This window comes from Papaver somniferum, chromosome 1, assembly GCF_003573695.1.
Source record: "Papaver somniferum cultivar HN1 chromosome 1, ASM357369v1, whole genome shotgun sequence".
In the NCBI taxonomy this organism is placed as follows: domain Eukaryota; kingdom Viridiplantae; phylum Streptophyta; class Magnoliopsida; order Ranunculales; family Papaveraceae; genus Papaver; species Papaver somniferum.
In genome coordinates this window covers 197,697,905-197,707,206 of record NC_039358.1, presented here as the reverse complement: position 1 = coordinate 197,707,206, position 9,302 = coordinate 197,697,905, and the positions used below count along the sequence as shown (strand labels likewise).

The following is a 9,302-nucleotide window of genomic DNA, read 5'->3' as shown; positions in this document are numbered from 1 at the left end:
CGAGATCATTCATATCAATACAAGATCATGATGTGCGAAACTTTCGCAGAGATAATCATAGAACAATGACATGAAAGAAACGGGCAAACCTTTATGGCGTACACCCTAATTCGCGAATAAAATTTCGCAAGAGGCAAATTTAAGACCTAAAGTACGTCATATAAGGAGGTACCTGTTGCATGGCTCAGCAAAAGGCTACACCGCCACCGGAACCTGAATCATGGAGATTTGGGGTCAATAAAGCCCATCCGGGAGAGGCACCTTGGATTCTCAGCTTAAGCATATGACTTAGGTTGGGAGACTAAGGTAATAAGGACTCTCCCAAGGAGTGCTGAATCTGATCAAGGCGCCGAGGTACATGGTTGAGTCAAGAGTTACAGGGGCGTTTGAAACATACCTTGCCATTCTTGACAAGTCTTGGCTTATACTGCACTCGGCCCGAAGAAAACCCCACTTAGGGTGCAGTCTCATAACCATAATCCATATAGGTAAAAGGGATAAGAGGATGCGAAAACAACTGGTTGTTGTTAAGACTGGATGGGAGGAGCTAACCTTGTATGGTAGAAGTACGCCTCCTTGAAGGGGCAACCAGGGGGAAGATAAGGGCAGCACCCTCCATTAGGGAGTTGATAAGTATCTTAAGACGCAAATGTCATGAGGCTTTTTACTCGCAAAAGTATTAAGGCTTGTCATATTTGTGCAACAATCCTGAAGAGGCAATAATACAAAAGAAAAAGATAAGACGAGATCAATGGGTTTTCGCATGATAGTACGAAGACGTCCTGCGATTTCGTTGCAAGACGGCAATGTCATGGGGATTTATTTTCACAAGAATATTTAGGCCTGTCATATTGTCGCAACATTCCTGAAGAGGCCATAATACAAAAGAAAAAGTTAAGGAAAGATCAATGGGTTCTTGCATGAAAGTGCAAGAACGTCCTGAGATTTTGTCGCAATGACAAGAGGTAGCATAATAAGACCTTTAATTAGGAAGGCAAAATAAGACCACATGACAAAACAAAATATTTATAAGTATTCATAACAGATCATTTTTCACAAGAAAGATAATGAGAGGCAAGTATGGGAATCAATAAACAAGAGGCCTTATCTTTTTCACCAGCAAAATACTAAAAGGGAAAAGTGATTCCGAAGTTGGTTGATGAATATTATTCGCAAAAAGTAAAAAAGATGAGACAATTCAAGAAGATAGAACTAGATAAGAAGCTCATGCTTCAGTATTAATTCCAGTAGAAGAAGATAATAGACGTTCTTCACCAATGTTCTCATTATCGCCAGCTTCTCCTGCATTTCGATTCTGATCTTCGCCTTGATTAGCATATTGATTATCGCCAACAATTACTTCTTCATAAGAGATTTCTTTTTCATTTTCATTAACACCAGCAGTTGCTTCCTTAGAAGGAATTTCTTCTCCATCTTCCAAGAAACTATCCTCTGCACCACTTTCATAATCATAATCACTGTCAGCAGGACGAGTAACTTCATCATCATCTACTTCCAGAGGTTCGATTGATGTAGGAGGAAGAGATTTAGACAATAAAATATCATTTACAAGGACTTCAGCCTGGAGATGAACTTGACGAAGAAGTGCTCTCTGATGATTCCTATCTTGAATATCCTTAAAGTAAGCAAGATAATCAAGTCTTCTTTCTGCTCGGTCGCGAGAACCAGTAAGGACAGAGACAAGTAATGCATTTTCTTTGCAAATTTCGGCATATTTAGCCTCCAAAACAGAAATGGAGGAATGAAGATTTTTCTCAGAATCTGCGAAAGGTAGAATACAAAATTTTAATAAGATGAAGAACTCAAAAAGATATGACGAAGAAAAAATAGTAAAGGCAGTCAAATTATTATGACTACCTTCCTTTTTTGAAATAAGGTGTTGAATCAAGGTCATACAACTATTCTCCCAACGATCCATTGCGTCATCAAATTTATCTCCAACTAAACCTTTAAGTCGAGACTAAAGATTTTTCTCTTTAGAAAGAAGAAAGGCATTTTTCTTCGCAAGAGAAGAATGAGATTCTTCTAATTTGGAATATTGTTCTTTAAGTTGATTCGCCTTTACACTTAAAGCTATTCTACCTTGAATGAGTGTATCTCTTTCAGCGATAGATGACTCTGTTACTTCTTTAAGTTCATTTCTCAAAGAGCGAAGAGATTGTTCTTGGTTATCACATACTTTCTGAAGAACACTAAGTTGTTGTGAAGATATCGTCATCTTGTTTAAACAAGTTCGCTTCTCTTGAGATAAGGTTTTATTCTCATCTGATAAAGTTTCCATCCCTAAATTAGCTTTAGTTACAGAATAAGAAAGGCGAGATATTTCATTACTTAATAAGTCTTGCCTCTGAACTAATTGGGTATTTTCATTGGTAAGATTATTTATATGATCAACAAAATATGAATAGAGGTTATCTAATTGGTTATATTGATCCATCAAAAAAATTTTATCCACACGGGCTTCTTCAACAACAGATTCAAATTGATATCTCTCCATTATTCGTTTCTAGTTTAAGGCTTAACATGCGAAAGAGGGATTTCAAGGATAATTAAATATGGGAAGCATAAAATCATTAGAAAGGCAAATTGAAGATACAGATAACGAAATCATACCTCTCAGTTCATCATTCTTCTTGTGAAGATTGTCACGATCCAGCAAAACATTCTGAAGCTTTTAATTTTCGAGACGAAGAGCATTACACTCTTTTTCCAAAGATGTTTGCGAAGCAGCTCTATCAGAACCGAAATACTTACTCAGAATTTTGCAAATACCAGACTTGACAGGATCAATTGGATACCTTTTGCCATCATCCAGGACTTCAGACAAAACTTTGAAAGCAATATATATTCCTTACACAGTTTCTTTCGAAAAGGGAAGAGGCTCAGGTAGAGAGATGGTAATGATAGAAGATTGAGAAACATTATCAATAGGGAGAAAAGAAGTTTCATTCACAGAAGAATCAACAATGGGGGTTTCAATCATTGGAAGGTCAGTTGAGGAAATGAAGTCAGAGGCAGCTTTTTCGCGAATTGGAGATAATGGTTTAACTTGCAAAGATGTCGCAGGAGATTTAGAAGGGATAGTGAATGAAATAAAACAGAGGTTTCAACAGTTTTAAGGTGGCGATATTTCTTGAGAGGTCTATTGACATCCTTATCACCCTGCGAATTACAATCCAGATAAGAAACAGAGGCAACAATATTGTTATTATAGAAGAGTAATGTTTCTTACTACCTTCTGATTCGCAGACTTTCTTTTGTGTACAAAAATCTTATGCTACGTCTTGGGAATATTAGGGTTCTGAACCGTAAATTTAGTGTTGGAGGCGCTTTTGCTGAAATAACAAAAGTATGGGAATCACATAAACAACATCAAATAAGGCAGTAAGCAAGATTAATTTCAGCAAAACCCATAAAGAAAACTAACCTTGATGAATCCATGGAAAACACTAGCAGGAAGATTATTTTGAAGAAAATTAAAAATGATGAAGATCTACAGAGGGAACAATATGGAGATGAAGAAGAACTTAAAAGATTGAAAGAAGAAGAAAGAAGAAAAGTTGCAATAATGGAATTTGCAGAAGAACAATGAAGTTGCAGAGAAAATAAAAAGAGAGAAAAATAGAGTGAGAAAGAGTATATATAGAGGAAATTTTTTATTGAGAAGATAAACACAATGAATGCGGAAAGATGTAAGTGGTTGAAAAGCAGCGGTTACAAGAGACGTGTCAAGATACGGATGGGAAAAAGGATACGTGTGATAAATGCAGAATATGAAATATTGGATAACTACGGCATTTCTCACATCATTCTCTACTTTGCAGAGAAGATATGAGAAGAGGCAAGATGTAGGATCATAATCTCGCAGCGATAATGTCTCAGCGAAATTATCAACAACACAACACAACAGCGTCGCAGAACAATTTCAGAAAAGATATAATAAACGACGTCAGCTAAAATCATGAGAAAGATGTGATAGTCCTGCGAAAATTAGAGAGTTTGAGAGATTAACATTTGTAAGGTTGTGAGAATGTCGCAAGCCATATCCGAAAATAAAGGACAGATTAGCAGTAAAGGAGAGAGATATCTTTTTCTAAGTGAGAAGTAAGTAAAGAGGAGAGAGAAAATCTAGAACAGTGGTTATTCTTGATTCCTTTATCTTTTCTTGTAAGATTTTCAAAGATTCATCAATAAAATTAAGATTGTTGATCTAAAATGAGTTGAATGTTAATAAAATCTTGTGAGGGGTATAGTGTAGGATTTCCTGCAACTACAGTAGATAAGATTTAGATGCAAATATTTGTGAAAATTGTAAGCCTAGAAATGATTAGACTGTGCACACTATACATCTTTTTTGTTATTTCTTATGATTTTAATGTTGATCATGTTAAGTTCTGGTTGAACAGTAGTGTCAGATTAGCGTCTGTGTTGTTTTTATGAGCATCATCCCTTGTAATATTTCATGTTGCTTGTTAGTATGATTCATATGGATTGCGTAGATAAGATTTGGATGCAAATACTTGTGAAAATTGTAAGCCTAGAAATGATTAGACTGTGCACACTATACAGCATTTTTGTTATTTCTTATGATTTTAATATTGATCATGTTAAGTTCTGGTTGAACAGTAGAGTCAGATTAGGGTCTGTGTTGTTTTTATGAGAATCATCCCTTGTAATATTTCATGTTGCTTGTTAGTATGATTCATATGGATTGCGTAGATAAGATTTAGATGCAAATATTTGTGCAAATTGCCTAGAAATAATTAGACTGTGCACACTATACAGCTTTTTTGTTATTTCTTATGATTTTAGTGTTGATCATGTTAAGTTCTGGTTGAACAGTAGTGTCATATTAGGGTCTGTGTTGTTTTTATGAGCATCATCCCTTGTAATATTTCATGTTGCTTGTTAGTATGATTCATATGGATTGCGTAGATAAGATTTGGATGCAAATATTTGTGAAAATTGTAAGCCTAGAAATGATTAGACTGTGCACACTATACAACTTTTTTGTTATTTCTTATGATTTTAATGTTGATAATGTTAAGTTCTGGTTGAACAGTAGTGTCAGATTAGGGTTTGTGTTGTTTTTATGAGCATCATCCCTTGTAATATTTCATGTTGCTTGTTAGTATTATTCATATGGATTGCGTAAATAAGATTTAGATGCAAATATTTGTGAAAATTGTAAGCCTAGAACTGATTAGACTGTGCACACTAGAAAATTGACTTATACAGCTTTTTTGTTAGTTCTTATGATTTTAATGTTGATCATGTTAAGTTCTGGTAGAACAGTAGTGTCAGATTAGGGTCTGTGTTGTGTTGTTTTTATGAGCATCATCCCTTGTAATATTTCATGTTCATATATATTGACATGATAATTTGATATCTTTTCTCATATGCCATTAACTTAGGCTGAGGTTCGTACTGTTTCTATCCATAGAATACGAAGTGTTGTTTTGGATTGAATTGTTATATTGAGTGGTTATTGTTCAATGCAGATGCAAATATTTGTGAAAACTCTAACTGGGAAGACCATTACCCTTGAGGTCGAAAGCTCTGACACCATTGACAATGTTAAAGCCAAGATCTAGGATAAGGAAGGAATTCCCCCAGATCAACAGAGATTGATCTTTGCTGGTAAACAGCTTGAAGATGGAAGAACTCTTGCTGATTACAACATCCAGAAAGAATCAACTCTCCATCTTGTGTTACGTCTTCGTGGTGGTATGCAAATCTTTGTTAAGACTTTAACTAGCAAGACGATAACTCTTGAGGTTGAGAGCTCCGACACCATTGACAATGTTAAAGAAAAGATTCAAGACAAAGAGTGGATTCCCCCAGACCAACAGAGATTGATTTTTGCTGGTAAACAGATCGAAGATGGGAGGACTCTAGCTAATTACAACATCCAGAAAGAATCTACTCTCCATCTTGTCCTTCAATTCCGTGATGGTATGCAAATCTTTGTGAAGACCCTTACTGGAAAAACCATTACCCTTGAAGTTGAAAGCTCTGATACAATTGACAATGTGAAAGCGAAGATTCAAGACAAGGAGGGAATTTCTCCAGACCAGCAGAGGTTAATTTTTGCTGGTAAGCAGCTCGAAGATGGTCGTACCCTTGCAGACTACAACATTCAGAAGGAATCAACCCTTCACCTTGTTCTTCGTCTGCGTGGTGGTATGCAGATTTTTGTGAAGTCCTTAACTAGCAAAACCATTACCCTTGAAGTCGAAAGCTCTGATACAATTGATAATGTGAAGGCAAAAATACAAGACAAGGAGGGAATTCCCCCAGACCAGCAGAGATTGATTTTTGCGGGCAAGCAACTAGACGATGGCCGTACACTTGCTGATTACAATATTCAGAAGGAGTCTACACTTCACTTGGTGTTGCGTCTCAGGGGAGGGATGCAGATTTTTGTTAAGACCTTGACTGGAAAGACCATCACTTTAGAGGCGGAGAGTTCTGATACAATTGATAATGTGAAGGCCAAGATTCAGGACAAGGAGGGGATCCCACCTGATCAGCAGAGGTTAATTTTCGCAGGAAAGCAGTTGGAAGATGGAAGGACTCTTGCTGATTATAACATTCAGAAGGAGTCGACTCTTCACCTTGTTCTCCGTCTTCGCGGTGGTTATTATTGAAAGGTTGTTGGTGTTTGCCGTGGTCCTCCACCAGTATGCCAATGGATATGTTTTCTAAATTCTCATTTATATTATATAACTAGTTCTTTCCTTCATCTTTGTCGGTTAATTGTAGTTGTGTGGCGTAAGGTTTCATGAATTGAAATCATGAACTTCTAGCATATGTGTTTCTTTGTGCTCTTCTTTAATGAACAGACTGTTGGATTTGGATAAATATTTTTGTTCTTTATTGCTTATACCACTGTTTGTTGTGCCAGAGCATGCTCAAGGCCAGTTCCTACAGCATAGCAAACTGGTTAGCCAGTTTTGCTAGCGAATATTTCGTCCAGCTTCTTTGTGATTGAATTTCGTTGGGCCTGAGCAGTCTTTCCTGCAATTGCTCAAGAAAACAAGTGCATTATGCAGCTGGCTGGGCAAGTCCTTCCAAGGCACATTACTTTTCTTACCAAGTTTTTGCATTGGCTCTATCTATAGACTGCTTAATCTATACCCGATTCATATATATACTAATAGATGACAGTAGTCGCTGTATCATTATTCTTTTACTAAGATGTCATGTCATCTATTTTTCGTAGCCAACTGCTTTTGGTTCTCAGTTCTTAGTATGACCTAACTGTTCAAGAAAAGGAGATTGCACAATTACACCACGAGTTCATTACTTCATAGAAACTTCTTCATGCCCAGACATCGTTAATAGAATGATTTTTTTTAGGGACCATGGTTTTTTTGAGGGGACCATGATTTTATTAGGCCACCTTCCCTATAGTGATAAGGGGTGTCCTAAAACGTTGAAATGACTAACCTATTCTTAACCTAATTTAATTTAAAACCAACCTAATAATCACCTACATATATATAACCACAACCTCCTCCCACCACCACCGCCCACCACCGCCGATTACCAGCACCACCACCTCCGATTAACACCACCACCAACCACCGATTACCACCACCACCACCGCCGATTACCACCACTACCACCTCCAATTATCACCACCACCAACCACCGATTACCACCACCACCACCTCCCACCACCACCACGACCGCCTATTTAAAAAATGTAACAACATCAATGCAATCACAATTAAGTTCAGTTACGTAATAATTTTATCGAGTATAAAAGACGTCAGCCGCAACTTGATTCTGCCACGGGACCACTCCGAAGGTATTTTCCAACAAACCCTTCGTTTTAATTTGATTTTGATTGCTTCAATCGAATAGAAATCATCAAAATAGGGTTTTAATAGGAGTTACAGAGCCATGTTCGGTTAGGTCGATTTTCCAAAAAATCCTAGTTTACTAACCGAACTTCTTGAAAATGAAGAACACGAAGAACAGTTCGGTTCTATTGGATTTAAAACTAAGTCATCGAACTCTCTGTTCGGTTGTTTCGAAAAAAATTTAAAATTACAAAGTAACCGAACTCCACCCTTAGAACCGAAAAAAAAACAAATCCAGTCTAACCGAACTGTGTTGTTGTGGCCACTATGTTGAGTTCCAAAATAACCGAACTTAGCCAATAGAGTTCGGTTTGTTCGCAAAAAATTTTAAAACTACAAAGTAACCGAACTTAGCCAATAGACGCTGGAACTTCACATTTTTTTGTTTGTTAAGTTCGGTAACTTAACAATTTTATCGCAGAAACTGAATTCAGAGTTTGGTTTGTTAGCTGTTAGGTTCAAGTTTGCGAAAGAACCGAACTTTGTAAACTTATATACTCTTATATTATGTAAAGTTCGGTTAGATCAAAAGTGCATGCAGTTTGCGAACCAACCGAACTTTGTACACCAAAGTTCGGTTAGTTGAGAACCAACCGAACATAACGTTGTAACTCCTAGAAATTATTAGAGAGTTCGGTAACCTGCGTGTTTGGAACAAGTAACCGCACTACACTTTCAGATGAGTTCGGTTACTTGTTCATCTCACGGGGAAACCGAAATACAGCTTCAGATGAGTTCGGTTACTTGTTCTTCATATAACGTAACCGAACTACAGCTTCAGATGAGTTCGGTTACTTGTTCTTCATATAAAGTAACCGAACTGTTCCAAATCCAGTTCAAATCCGGATCATTTTGAAGATTAACAAATATTCTAGGAGATGATGGAGATGAAGAATCAGATGAGTTTTCATCCTTTGAATACTCAAACTTAGTGAATTGGAAAAAAAAATTATTTTCCATGTTTTTCTCCTTCATCTTCTCTAACTCTACTCTCTCAATAATTCTGCTCAACTAATAATAAATCCATCTTTTAATTTAATCTCACCAATTGTTTTTAACTAAATCATTCACTAATCATAATCTAAAATTAATTAAGAGGGTAAATTAGGTATTAAATAAATAACTAGATATGGGGTAATCTAGAATTACTTCTAATGCCTAACCCAAAATAAAACCGGTCCCAAAAAATCGTTCTATTAATATTGTGGGTTAACCCAAATGTATTTCCTTTACGTAAAATGGTTATCTTGGACATGAAAATGATAGGGCATACGTTGTGTTGAGAACTCGCTCTAGCTATAAAAAATGAAAATGACACTGGAGAGATGGGAGATTTGTTTTTCAGATCACAAGAGTTGCGTGCAGTCAAAGATTTTGAATAGACACCTTAAATGTAGACGAAAGAATGTA

General features: G+C 36.6%; 1 pseudogene; it reads left to right on the top strand.

Moving 5' to 3' along the window:
- The first annotated feature begins 5,516 nt into the window (after positions 1-5,516).
- Positions 5,517-6,671, top strand: LOC113311409 (annotated as a pseudogene).
- Positions 6,672-9,302: the final 2,631 nt, after the last annotated feature.